The sequence below is a fragment of the Triturus cristatus genome, chromosome 4_1 (genome assembly GCF_964204655.1).
Source record: "Triturus cristatus chromosome 4_1, aTriCri1.1, whole genome shotgun sequence".
Taxonomy (NCBI): domain Eukaryota; kingdom Metazoa; phylum Chordata; class Amphibia; order Caudata; family Salamandridae; genus Triturus; species Triturus cristatus.
In genome coordinates, this window is record NC_140585.1 from 1,220,463,864 (window position 1) to 1,220,478,681 (window position 14,818).

At 47.3% G+C, this 14,818-nt stretch overlaps 1 protein-coding gene across 3 annotated transcripts in view; it reads right to left on the reverse strand.

Annotated features, from left to right (window-relative positions):
* PIP4K2C (phosphatidylinositol-5-phosphate 4-kinase type 2 gamma) overlaps positions 1 to 14,818 on the reverse strand; it is a 310,827-nt gene that overhangs the window by 57,272 nt on the left and 238,737 nt on the right. The gene's annotated exons all lie outside the window — the stretch shown is intronic.

A 14,818-nucleotide genomic window follows, 5' to 3' on the forward strand; every position in this document is an offset into this window, starting at 1 on the left:
CTGATTAAGTTGCTCTAGCTCCTTCAAAATTTCTTTGCGGTCTATTTCAGCGTACTTTATCAGGATGCATATCATGTTCATTGATGCTTCCAAATTATTGGTCGCTCATTACTTCAGCATTATATATATATATATTACCTACTGGCGGTCGCTGTTAGATCTTAGTAAACATTCGAATCGGTCGAAACCAGGAAGTGTCGGCCGCCATTTTGTCTCTCGCAGTCCGAGGGAGGTGAAAAATAAAGGTGGAGAACATGAAAAGGGGGCAGGGTGGACAGTTCCTGACCCCCTAGCCATTGTCAGGGGGTCCCCAAAGGACCCCCAAGGCCAAAAATTCATTTTTTAAATTTTTTTTTAAAACGCCGATTGCGCTTACGTACGGTAAAAAAAAAAAAAAAATTAGCCACATTTTCCACACCCCGCGTGCAAAAGGTGCCCGTATATAAAAACTTTGATCATTTAATAGATAACCTTTCACAACGAAGCGCATAATATGTCCTCCGTGTGTGGACGATGCGCGAAGCGCATCGTGCGTACATGGCCCACGGCATGGCCCACGGCACTAACTGCGTAAAGTGGGCGCGCGGTGCGCGAAGCGCGCCGCGTGCTCACTGTGCGCGCACGGTGCGCGCACGGAACGAACTGCGTGAAGTGGGCGCGCACGCCACGAACGGCGTAAAGTAACTTAGCATTTAAAAAACCGTACAAATTCACTGAAAAAACCATAGGTTTCACACACGTTATAGTTAGGAATTAGCATTTAAAAAACCTTGCAAATTCACTGAAAAAACCATAGGTTTCACACATGTTATAGTTAGCTGGACATTTCACTAGTAAAAAACCATTGAAATTCCCCCGTTATAGTTAGTGCAGGCAACTATAACTCACGCGACCGCAATCCTCTGCTGATGACATATGTGTCTTTATGAAAAAAAAATATTTGCAATATATGTATAGCTAAAATGTAATGGAAGAAGACATGGGCAAATAAGTGTCTAAATACAGTATTAGCATCAGCAGAGGATTGCGGTCGCGTGAGTTATAGTTGCCTTCACTAACTATAACGGGGGAATTTAAATGGTTTTTTACGAGTGAAATGTCCAGCTAACTATAACATGTGTGAAACCTATGGTTTTTTCAGTGAATGAAAAGCAGCACTACAATGCCCAGAGTGCATGAAGTGATAAACTCACCTGCGAGATCCCACCAAGGGGATTTAATCACCGGAAACTGCTGCTGCTCCGTAATGCCGCCATTCTGCCTGTGATCAAGAGTCAGGAGACTCGAAACGCGTCAGGCATCATGAAATCTGAACATCTTTTACCAGCACTTGCTCCTGCAATCAGATTAAAGCTTTTGAAAAGCGTCCTGCTGTGTAGTGCTCTTTCGATCTTCGGATAAACTTTGTCACATGTTAACGGCTGTCCCGCCGTGAAAGTAAGCACAGCCATTGAAATAAAACATGGAGCCGTTGGGGCACAGAACCGTTCGAAGTCCCAGTTGCGGTCACAGTGGCACTACAAATTAAGCTGGTTCAAGATGACAGAAGCCCACCAGAGGGAGTTTTAAATGAAGAAATGTGGCAAAAAACGGAACAAACCCACCAGAGGGTAAAAACGAAAGAAAAGCAGCACTACAATGCCCAGAGTGCATGAAGTGATAAACTCACCTGCGAGATCCCACCAAGGGGATTTAATCACCGGAAACTGCTGCTGCTCCGTAATGCCGCCATTCTGCCTGTGATCAAGAGTCAGGAGACTCGAAACGCGTCAGGCATCATGAAATCTGAACATCTTTTACCAGCACTTGCTCCTGCAATCAGATTAAAGCTTTTGAAAAGCGTCCTGCTGTGTAGTGCTCTTTCGATCTTCGGATAAACTTTGATTATATATATATATATATATATATATATTATATATATATATATATATATTCACTGAAAAAACCATAGGTTTCACACATGTTATAGTTAGTGGAAATTTTACTGATAAAAAACCAATGAAATTGCCCCGTTATAGTTAGCGCAGGCAACTATAACTCACGCGACCACAATCCTCTGCTGATGCTAATACTGTATTTAGACACTTATTTGCCCATGTCTTCTTCCATACATTTTTAGCTATACATATATTACAAATATTTTTTTTTCATAAAGACACATATGTCATCAGCAGAGGATTGCGGTCGCGTGAGTTATAGTTGCCTGCGCTAACTATAACGGGGCAATTTCATTGGTTTTTTATCAGTAAAATTTCCACTAACTATAACATGTGTGAAACCTATGGTTTTTTCAGTGAATTTGCAAGGTTTTTTAAATGCTAATTCCTAACTATAACGTGTGTGAAACCTATGGTTTTTTCAGTGAATTAGTACGGTTTTTTAAATGCTAAGTTTTTTTCCCTTATAATAAGCCCTGTACATTTGGTGGCCTACGGCCACCAAAAGCACAGGGGGTGGGGTAAGTGTGGATAGTGTTTTTTTCCATTGTAATAAGCCCAGCACATTTGGTGGCCTTCGGCCACCAAAAGCACAGGGGGTGGGGTAAGTGTGGATAGTGTTTTTTTTATTTTTATTTTTTTACCGTACGCTTACCGTAAGCGTACGGTAAGCGTACCCCGCGAAATTGCCGAAAAAAAAATAAAACCGTTTTTGCACTTGGGGGATGTTTGGGGACTCCCTCCACATGACTATGTGGGAGGGAGTTGTCAAAACAGCCCCTTTACATGTTTTTGGGCTTCCGATTTTAAAAATCTCTCTCAGTGCGAGAGACAAAATGGCGGCCGCCGCTTCCTGGTTTCGGCCGATTCGAATGTTTACTAAGATCTAAGAGCCAATCAGAATCGCGCTCGCGCACGCCACCGTACGCTTACCGTAAGCGTACGGTAAGCGTACCGTAAGCTGGCTCAGATATATATATTGATTTAAAGGCTATTTTCTCAGAATCTACTGAACAGATTTACACCAAACCTACAAAAGGCACTTCCTTGACCTAGGGACTACCTCTCTGCCAAATTTTGAGTAATTCTGTTCAGCCATTCGGGCTGTAGCTCGTTCTAAAGGTCCTATGGAAAAATGCATGGGAAAAACGCGTTTTGGGACCCCCCTTTTATCTCAGCCCCCGCTTGACGAATCCCCCCGAGACTTTCAGGGTAGGAGCGGAGCGTAGCGCCCCACCTATTTTGAGAAATTCGCGAGGATTCGTCGACCGGCGCCAAAGTTATTCAAAATAGAATGTTGAGGTTTTCCTATGGAAACGTGGTCCTAACTATAACTACCTACTGGCGACCGCCAGTAGGTAATATATATATATAATCTACTGGCGGTCGCCAGTAGATAGTTATAGTTAGGACCCTGTTTCCATAGGAAATCCGCAACATTCTATTTGGAATAACTTTGGCGCCGGTCGACGAATCCTCGCGAAATTTTCAAAACTAATGGGGCGCTACGCTCCGCTCCTACCCTGAAAGTCTCAGGGGGGATTCGTCAAGCGGGGGCTGAGAAAAAAGGGGGGTCCCAAAACGCGTTTTCCCCATGCATTTTTCCATAGGACCTTTAGACACAGCTACAGCCCGAACGGCTGAACAGAGTTACTTGAAATTTGGCAGAGAGGTAGTCTACAGGTCAAGGAAGTGCCTTTTGTAGGTCTGGTGTAAATCTGTTCAGTAGGTCCTGAGAAAATAGCATTTAAATCAATATATATATCTGTGGCAGCTTACCGTGCGCTTACCGTGCGCTTACGGTAAGCTTACCGTACGCGTACGGTGCCGTGCGCGAGCGCGATTCTGATTGGCTGTTAGATCTTAGTAAACATTCGAATCAGTCGAAACCAGGAAGTGTCGGCCGCCATTTTCTCTCTCGCACTCTGAGGGGGGGAGGAAAAACAAAGTTCGATAACATGTAAAGGGGCAGGCTAGACAGCTCCTAACCACCTAACCATTGTTCGGGTGTCCCAAACGAACCCCCAAGGCCAAAAAATCAATTTTTTTTATTTTTTGAAAAAACGCCGATTACGCTTACCGTACGCGTACGGTAAAAAATAAATAAAAATAAAAAACCATCCACACTTTCCCCACCCCGTGTGTAAAAGGTGCCAGAAGGGTACCTTTTGTGCATGGCATATACAACACGAACATTTAATAGATAACATTTATCAACGAAGCGCATAATATGTCCTCCGTGTGCGGACGGTGCGCGAAGCGCATTGTGCATACATGGCCCATCCAGGCTAACGTGGGCACGTGGTGCGCGTAGCGCACCGCGTGCCCACCGTGCGTGCACGGCACTAACTGCGTAAAGTGGGCGCGCGGTGCGCGAAGCGCACCGCGTGCTCACTGTGCGCGTACGGTGCGCGAAGCGCACCGTGCGCGCATGGAACGAACTGCGTGAAGTGGGCGCGCACGCCACGAACGGCGTAAAGTAACTTGGCATTTAAAAAACCGTACAAATTCACTGAAAAAACCATAGGTTTCACACACGTTATAGTTAGGAATTAGCATTTAAAAAACCTTGCAAATTCACTGAAAAAACCATAGGTTTCACACATGTTATAGTTAGCTGGACATTTCACTCGTAAAAAACCATTGAAATTCCCCCGTTATAGTTAGTGCAGGCAACTATAACTCACGCGACCGCAATCCTCTGCTGATGACATATGTGTCTTTATGAAAAAAAAATATTTGTAATATATGTATAGCTAAAATTTAATGGAAGAAGACATGGGCAAATAAGTGTCTAAATACAGTATTAGCATCAGCAGAGGATTGCGGTTGCGTGAGTTATAGTTGCCTGCACTAACTATATCATGTGTGAAACCTATGGTTTTTTCAGTGAATATATATATATATATATATATATATATATATATATATATCTCCAAACTCCTCCAAGAAATTCCCCCAAGGAAGACGGCACACACGGGGCAGGTTCCAAAGATTTATTACGAACCACAGGCATAGACGCGTTTCGGCAACAGCCTTCGTCGATGTGAGCCGAGAAACGTCAACCACCAACATATTTAAATGTCATACAACACGTTTCCAAGAGCAACGCTAACAAAGGACTAATCCTCATAGGACCGGGTGAGAAATACCACCACTAATGGCAGCGCCATCTTGGTCCTATTGCAGAGCCCATGACACGCAACTCATATCAAATAAAGTAAAAAGGGTGCCAAAAGAACGCAATCAAAGGGGTGAGTAACATTTAAAACAAGCTCTGGCAATTTCATGATGTAAATACAGTTGATGTCACATGTTTATCAACACATCATACTGAAAACATTAACAGACACTGTGATAGGGAATGATCTGCCACCAAATCCCTTAGTGACCTTCAGAAAGGTGAAATCATTGAAAAATAACCTGGTACACAGTCATAGAACAGTAGGGATACCTAGATCTGTGTTAAGTCCACTACATGGGTTTTTCCCGTGCGGGAAGTGCAAAGCCAGTAAGGGTAGTAAGAAGGTTTTGTCTTATGACATCCCGGCACTGAAGGGTCCCAAAAGAATCAGTAAATTCTTAACGTGTACAACACCGTATACAGTGTATTGCCCAAATTGTCCGTGCGACCTTAGATATATATAGGCAGCACGATCCATCCGACCAAAGTTCGGATTTTAGAACACATGAGGGCTATAGCAAACGGGGATGAAACGTATCCAGTTGCGTGACATTTTAACAAAGAATATCAACGCAACATGGATCTCCTCATTTATTACTATATTGACCATATACTAGTGCACCCACGGAGAGGGGTTAGGATTTTGAGACTTAGACCGTTAGAATCGCGGTATATCATTGACCTCCAAACCAAGACCCCCCTCGGACTGAATAGTAGCGAAGAACTGGCGATCCATTTGGGAGATTGAATGTATTCTGATCTATACTGCTGTCCATTTACATATGTATTTTTTACACATATTTTCTGTATAGTGTTGCATAAGTAATCGTACATATAGGGGTATAGTTATGTCCGCTGATGAGTTGTTTTCGAGGTATAATGGAAAATTTAAGCATAAGTCTCTATGTGTTAACAACAGGATTTCTTCATTTCTACATCGATTGATTTTTTACTCTGATTTTTTGATTCTTTGATTCTAACTTCAGATTTTTAGAACGTGAATTTCTGATATTTACCATTGATATTAGTTTCCTTTATGGTTTGCTGAAATGAATTTTCATTGAATTGTTTGAGATAACGCTATGTAATTAACTTCTAAAGAATATTTTGAATGTTTAATAGTGAATTTGTATATCAATACTGCTTTGTCTACCACCTGCACGTTTAACTGATGAATTTTACTCCTATGTGGCAACATGGATCTTTTTTCCCCATGAGGCTTCATGGGTGATAACATAATTTTTAAAGCCCATTCAGGGCAGGATTAAAGATAAGGGGGCCACAATATAACCCGTATGGGTTGCCATCGATGTATCTAGGGGTGCAGGAGCGCATATTGGCCCATTCAGGGCGTGATTACTGTTTGTGTGGGGTGGTGTCTGTATGCAGACATTACAGATGGCTTAACATTATTTAATGTTTTCCGTATGATGTGGAGATAAACATGCGACATCAACTGTATTTACATCTTGAAATTGAGAGAGCTTGTTGCACAAGTTACTTACTTGTGAAACAATATACCTGTAAGAGACATTAGTTCGTGATAGATTCCTTACCTTAGAATATCCCCAGGCATCAGACTGGATCTGGCAAGTTTTCGTCAGCAGTACCCCTGCGCGTCAGTAGGCGTCGTCGTGGGGCTCCCCATAAGTCGGCGGCGTCGTAACAGCTGAGATAACATCGTCGGAGCTACTTAGACGCGCCCACGCGTGCTGACGTCAGTTCTGTACACGACTTTCCGCGCCAGGAACGCAGAGCCATGCCAGAGACCGACTACTGGTGCAATAGAACTAGGGCCCTGAAAGGAATGACCTGAACCCTAGAGAACAGTTCGCAGAACGGGGAGGATGGGCAGGCGATAAGGAATCTATCACCAATTCCTCTTACAGATATATTGTTGCACAAGTAACTTGTGCATCTGAAAGAGTCACGTTAGTGGATAAGATTCCTTACCTTAGAATACATACCCAAGCAATACCAACCCCGGTGGTGGGTCTGCGAAGTGAGATTACACCAGAAAGTCACCAGAACCGAACGGCCAAAGAAGCCGTCTCTCCGGACCCGACTGTCAAGGCAATAGTGCTTTGTGAAGGTATGCAACGAAGCCCAAGTGGCCGCCAGACAGATGTCTTGCAGGGGAACACCGCGTCCCAATGCTGTAGTAGCAGCTGTCGCCCTGGTAGAATGGGCGCGCAGCCCAACCGGAAGCTCTTTTTTAGCCAGAGAGTAACAGGCTTTAATGCACAAGACAACCCATCAGGAGATAGTCCGCTTGTGCACAGCCCGACCTTTCTTGGCACCCACGTAGCCAACAAAGAGCTGGTCATCCACCCGGAACTGTTGTGTGCGGTTGAGATAGAACTAAAGCGCACGTTTTGGGTCCAGACAGTGGAGCCTCTCTTCTTCTCTTGAAGGGTGTGGAGGCGGAAAGAAAGTTAGCAGAGTGACAGTTTGCCCGAGATGAAAGGCAGACACTACTTTTGGTAGAAAGGAGGGACGCGGCCGAAGCACAACCTTGTCCGGATGAATCGCCAGGAAAGGAGGTTAGAAGGAAAGAAGAGCCTGTAGCTCACTCACCCGCCGAGCGGAGGTGATGGCCACCAGGAAGACAGTCTTCAAAGTTAATAACCGCAAATAAAAGTTATGAAGAGGCTCAAAGGGAGCGCTCATCAAGTATGTGAGAACCAGGTTCAAGTCCCATTGAGGCATCACAAAAGGAATAGGAGGGAAAAGGTGAGTAATGCCTTTGAGAAATCTATTGACAACTGGGGACTTGAAAAGAGAGCGCTGATCAGGCAGCCTAAGAAAGGCTGAAAGAGCAGAAAGGTAGCCCTTGATAGTGCCCAGAGCAGAGCCCTGCTGGGCCAAAGAGAGAAGGAACAATAGGACCTCAGAAAGGGGTGCAGAAAGATGATCTACAGCTTTTGCTGTGTACCATGCCACACATTTTTCCACCGACAGGCCGTTTTAGTTGAGGGACGCCTAGCTGCCAGAATCACATTACAGACTTCAGGAGGCAAGTCAAATGGAATCAGCTGTCGCCATTCAATCTCCACGCAAGAAGGTGGAGGCTGGATAGGTTCAGGTGGAGGACCGTTCCCTGTTGCTGCGACAGGAGATCCTCCCGAAGAGGCAGTTGGATCGGGGGATCCACGCTCATACTGAGTAGCTCGGGATACCAAACTTTTCGAGCCCAGTCCGGTGCCACAAGAATGTCATGGGCCCGGTCGCGTCTGATCTTCTTCAGCACTCTGGGCAGAAGTGGTATAGGCGGAAAGGCGTACAATAGACCGCAACTCCACTCGCGACGGAATGTGTCTCCGAGCGAGTGCCGCCTTGGAAACTCCAACGTGCAGAACTGCTGACATTGCGCGTTCTCTTTGGTGGCGAATATATCTAACCAAGGGTCTCCCCACTGTTGAAAGAGACCTTGCACCACCTCCGAGTGAAGACGCCATTCATGATCCAACATGCACCTGCGGCTGAGTTTGTCCGCCCTGGCGTTCAGGGTACCTGCCAGGTGTTGAACCACCAAGGAAATGCATTGACGTTCCAGCCACGTCCAGAGACGTAGAGCCTCCTGACATAGGGTCCACGACCCCCCCCCCCCCCCCCCCCGCCCTGCTTGTTGCAATACCTACCACATGGCGGTGGTGTTGTCTGTGAACACCTGTACTACTCACCCTTGACAGAGGGAAGGAAAGCTTTCAGTGCAAGTAGGATCGCCCTGAGCTCCAAAAGATTGATATGGAGCTTGGACTCCGCCGGAGACCAGAGGCCTCTGATCTCCGCCTCTCCCATGTGGCCGCCTCATCCCAGGAGTGACGCGTCCGTCACTACTGTGTGCTCCGGTTGGGGAAGGGAGAGGGATCTGCCGCTGACCCAACGCTGGTTCGTGAGCCACCACTGCAAGTCCTGTGCAGTGCCCTCCGAGATCTGGACATAGTCGGACAGGTTCCCCCCGATGCTGCGACCACTGGAACTTCAGGTCCCACTGCAGAGCCCGCATATGCCGTCTGGCATGATAGATCAGCAGGAGGCCATGAGGCCCAACAGCCTCATGGTCTTCCCGACCGAAACCCAGGACCAAGGCCGAAAGATCGGAATATTAGACCGAATGTCCCGGACTCGCTGTTCGGGAGGATAAACCCGAAACTGCGCCGTATCCAGAGCTGCTCCGATGAAGAGGAGCTTCTGAGAGGGAATCAGGTGCGACTTCAGCACGTTGATGGAAAACCCCAGAAAGTGCAGGAGGTCGGCCGTAATCCGGAGGTGGAAAACGACTGCCTGGGGCGAGCCCGCCTTCAACAGCTAGTCGTCGAGATAGGGGAAGACTGAAACCCCTGATCTGTGCATATGAGCTGCTACCACCGCCATAACTTTGGTGAACACCCGAGGGGCGCTGGTAAGGCCAAAGGGGAGCACGGTGAACTGAAAGTGCTCGTGGCACACCGTGAACCGTAGGTAACGCCGGTAGGCTTGCAGGATGGAGACATGAAAATAAGCATCCTGCAAGTCCAACGCTACCAGCCAGTCTTGCGGGTCTAGGGCAGACAAGACCTGAGCAAGCATGAGCATCTTGAACTTCTCCGTCCAGAAAAGTGATTGACGTTCCGGAGGTCCAAGATAGGGCGCAGACCGTTGTCCTTAATTGGAACCAAGAAGTAGTGGGAGTAACAACCATGACCTACTTCTGGCGTTGGAACGCGCTCGATGGCCCCCTTGGCCAAGAGGGCCGCAACTTTCTGCTGGAGAAGTGCCAAGTGATCCCCTGACATGCGGTGGTACTGAGATGGCATGACTGGAGGGGTAGACTCGAAGGGTAGGGAGTAGCCTCTTCGGACTATTTGCAGAACCCACCTGTCTGAAGTGATGGTGCGCCAGTGGGGAGGTGATGGCGAATCCTGCCGCCCACTGGCGTCCGGTGGGTCTAAAACACTGGACTAGGAAGGTTTTGAGGCGGTGGCAGGATCGGTGGTGGATTGACATGCTCGCTAGCCTCGGGACCCACCACGTCGGGTCCCACGCCCGCAGCTGCGCTGAGACTACGGCTGCGCAGGCCGGCGGGTCTGAAACGAACGCAATTAGGCACCTCGACTTTGATCTCAAAAGGAGCGAAAAGTGGACCCCGAGGGAGTGCTTGTGGTGGCGAGACCCAAGGACTGGGCCATAGCCCGAGAGTCCTTAAAGCGTTCTAGGGTGCTATCCACCTGGTCACCAGAGGAGTGTGCCATTAAAGGGCATGTCCAACAAAGTGTTCTGAACATCCCCAGAGAAGCCAGTTGCTCTGAGCCAAGCGTAACGGTGGAGCACCAACGTTGAGGAAAGTGCCCTGCCGAGTGAATCGGCCGTGTCAAGTCCACAATGGATAGTGAATTTAGCAGCGTCTCTCCCCTCAGTAATGGCAGTTAGAGCACCGCCCGAGCTTCCACAGGGCACTGAGGCAGCACCTGTGCCACCGTGTCCCACACAGAATGTGAATAGCATCCCAAAAGGCACGCAGTATTCACCGCCCACAACCCCGAATTGGCAGAAGTGAAAATCTTTTTCCCAAGGTGCTCCAGTTTCTTAGATTCCTTGTCTGGAGGGGCAGAAGGGAATGCGCACGGCGAAGCAGAGGCCTGGACAACCAGACTCTGAGGTGTCGGGTGTTGTGTGAGAAAGCTGGAGTCGCCCGGCACCAGGCAGTGGCGGCGCACCACACCCTCATCCACAGGAGCCCCTGTGTTGGGTTTGTTCCAGGTGCTCAATAGGACGTCGGTAAGGGCGTCATTGAAGGGCATCAGCGGCTCCGCAGAGGACGACGCTGGCTGCAGTACTTCAGTCAGGAGATTGGTTTCGATAGGTACAGAAGGGAGCTCGAGGTTAAGAGCCTCAGCGGCCCTACGCAACACTACAGAAAACGTCCCAACCTCCTCTGTAGCCACTAAAGAAGGGTACAGTGTACCAGGATGTGGAGAGAAATCCAGATCCACTGGATCTTCCGTATCACCTTCCCATTCTGGCTCATCCTCGCATTGAGCTGCGGGAGGATCTTCAGACCCCTCCCAGTACTCCCCTTCGTCCATCGGTTGTTGAAGAGGTCGGTAGGGATGAGGTGCCCAGGGGAATAGGATAAACTCTCCATCCAGAAACGGAACAGGGGGGTAATAGACCAAACCCGATTCTGCGCAGTCTGGCGCCGCATCAGACTCCACCCCCGGAGCCAGCACCGCAACCGGCGCCGGCGCAGAGCCTGGAGCCGGCGCTGAGGCGGGAGCCGGCGGCGCCGTAGGGTATCGTGCCTGCGTAGCCGGGGCCAAAGGCGGCAGCACGAGGGCAGAACCACCCAACGGGTCCGCGGGGCCCAAAGGCGCTCCGGAGGGACCCGATGGGCCAAATAAACAGCTCATGGCCGACAGGAAAACCTGTATTCTGTCCGGAGTCGTGTGCAGGCCAGGAAAGGGCGGGTAGGCCGCAGGTAACAACGGAGGCACCATCGGAGCCACAGGGGAGTGACCGCCCACCCCCTCCACCGCGACCAGTGAGGGGTAGACGAAGAGCGACGTCGCTTCTTAGACTTCTTATGGCGCCGTGACTTACCTGTCCCCGAGTCCGATGAGCGATGGCGACGGCTCCGTGAGCGGGACCTCGATCGGCGCAAAACCGATTGCCGGACCTCCAATAACTTTCGGCAACGCTCCCGCAAAGCTTTCGGCTCCATGGCCCGACAATCAGGGCACGCCTCGGGGTCATGTGCGTGCCCCAGACAGAAGAGACACGCCATACGGGTCCGCTACCGACATGTTCCGATGGCAGGACCTACAGGACTTATACCCGGGCATCCCTAATGCACCAGGAGTCAAGTACTCGACAAGATAAGATAAACAAGTTCTCAGAAACCAAGTTAAAATATTAACTAGGGGTACCGCTCTCTCTCGGATTTGCGCTTGCTGGCGCAAAAAAAAAAAAAGAACTGACGTCAGCGTGCGTGGGCGCGTCTAAGTAGCTCCGACGACGTCATCTCGGCGGCCAAGACGCCACCGACGTACGCGGAGCCGCACGACGACACCAACCGACGCGCAGGGGTACTGCTGACGAAAACTTTCCGGATCCAGTCAGACGCCTGGGGATATTCTAAGGTAAACAATCTATCACTAACGTGTCTCTTTCAGATTTAAATGTTACTCACCCCTTTGATTGCGTTCTTTTGGCACCCTTTTTACTTTATTTGATATGAATTACGTGTCAAGGGCTCTGCAATAGGACCAAGATGGCGCTGCCATTAGTGGTGGTATTTCTCACCCGGTCCTATGAGGATTAGTCCTTTGCTAGTGTTGCCTCTTGGAAACGTGTTGTATGACGTTTAAATATGGTGGTGGTTGGCGTTTCTCGGCTAACATTGACTAAGGCTGTTGCCGAAACGCGTCTGTGCCTGTGGTTCGTAATAAATCTTTTGAACCGGCCCCCGTGAGTGCGGTCTTCCTTGGGAGAATTTCTTGGAGGAGTTTGGAGCATAATGGATATGCGGGAGAACCCCTGCATGATCGGCACCCTGCCGCGAGTCCATCGAGCTGGTGCGAGAGTGGAGCAGTAATATATATATATATATATATATATAGATGTATGCTTCACAGTACTATGTATTAGATTTGGGTTAAACCAACATTAATATATATTTTTTTTTGTGTATGCTCCGGGGTTCCGCTCGAGGTCGGGACTATTCAGTGCTTATGACTTAGATGAGTATCCCCTGGAAGAGAACTAGTGTTATTACCAATTGACTTGCTTTGCATTTCTGCCTTCCAAATGTAAGACAACGTGTAAAAATGACGTGATTTTTGAAAAATATCCTCTAATTCACATGCTTGTATGGGTACCCACAATTTCAGAGTTGTGCAAATTACTACTGCTTCTAAACTTTATATTTTGCTCCCATTTCGGAAATAGATAGGTTCCCTTGGTACCTATTTTTCACTCTTATATTTTACCAAACGAATTTCTATATACCTGGTACACAATGAAAAATCATTGCAAGACGCAGCTCAGTTATTGGCTGAGGGTACCTTGGGTTTTTGATGAACCTACAAGTCCTATATATTTCCGCAACCAGAAGGGTCCAGCGAACGTAACGGTATATTGCTTTAAAAAATCTGCCATACTTTGAAGAAGTTACAAGTGAAAACGCTGGCACACTTCAAACTTCAAACGTCAACTTTGAGCAGCAGGAACACAACTCCACGTTGTGTGAGGTTCTGAGGCAACTGATCCAAACTTCATGGTTATCCATCACCAGCATCTGTTGGTGACAGTCAAGACACAGCTTGAAACCTGTCATTTTAGGGCCCATATCTGCACACTGGAGAATTAGCCAAATTTCACTGAGGGAAAAAGTCTGTCAAAAGACAGTACTACTAACCCCGGCTCCGCGTTGGAAGGATAACTCCGGCTCCACGTTGGAAGGAGTAGAAAGAAAGGAACTGACATCAGCATGCCGAGGATGCATAAATATAGGGGCCCCGATGTTACATTTAAAGCAGAGCAGGCGCGGAACCACACAACACCACCTTCCAACGTGAGATAACCGCTTTGAAGGATCCTGATTCAGTATTGCGCCCGAGGAGAAATTCAGAAGGTGTAGAATCTGTGGTTAGAAGTCTCAGTCAATAGGCCCAAATAAAGACTAAGAAAGCCATCTAATTTATCAGCAGCCCCAAATAATATAAAAAAAATATACATGCTTTTTCTCGATGAATAATCCTGTCTTCCCATCATTATGACTCCTGTTTATGAGAAATGTTAATGAACAAAGTTGTGACAGGCCTGCATTGTGAAATATTTCATAAAGATTGCCTGTTTCTGATAACTTTTGAACATCAACATTAAGAATTCCAGGACCTGGATCCTGTACTCCTCATTTCTGCACTAAGGTTTCTAGAGCAGTGCATTAGTAAAGACCGGTCCTTTTAATGCAAAACGTCTGTAAGAGAAAAGGATGAGCGCACAACACTGCACTATTTCAAATACTGCACAAAATGACGTTCTCCAAAAACAAACGACTAACATTCGCGGTACTGAAGAAAACAAACTTCAAGCTCCTCACCTAGTCTAGTATAAATCCTTCGGAAAAACCCTTGCTCACAAATACGTTTTGGATTAAGAAACTACGGAATAACTCACGGAGATCACCGCAGAACTATACAAAAGGGATTTGCATTCTTGTTTATTACTGGTTTCCACTGCGTTGCCATCTTTACTGTGCATAGTATATTCTTTATTAAACATACAAACTGAAACTTCAAAATCATCTTGACGAAGATAACGCGTTATGCAACGAACATATGGGGCATCAATCTAACATTAGTAATTTGTGTTATATCTGCAAAGAAAATTGCCTCCAGGTTATCCTTGCCTTCAGCTTAGGAAACTGCACATAAGGTGTGTTTTATAATGGCTGCTTTAGAAGTCAGAAAGGGCAACTGAAACAGCCATTGATATATTCCTTCAGCTAAAGTTTAGGATGTCAACTGAAGTGGCGTGCCGGTCAACCTATAAAAGTCACTCAAACTGAATACATCAGTGAACAAACATGAAAGTGGCCCCAACAGAATTAACTAACACAATAATACTACTGAATCCCATTTCCAGCATGAAAGTGATATGGATGGGGGCATGAAGCACATCAAAAGCTTTTTATAATGCAAAAAAGTAATGATTT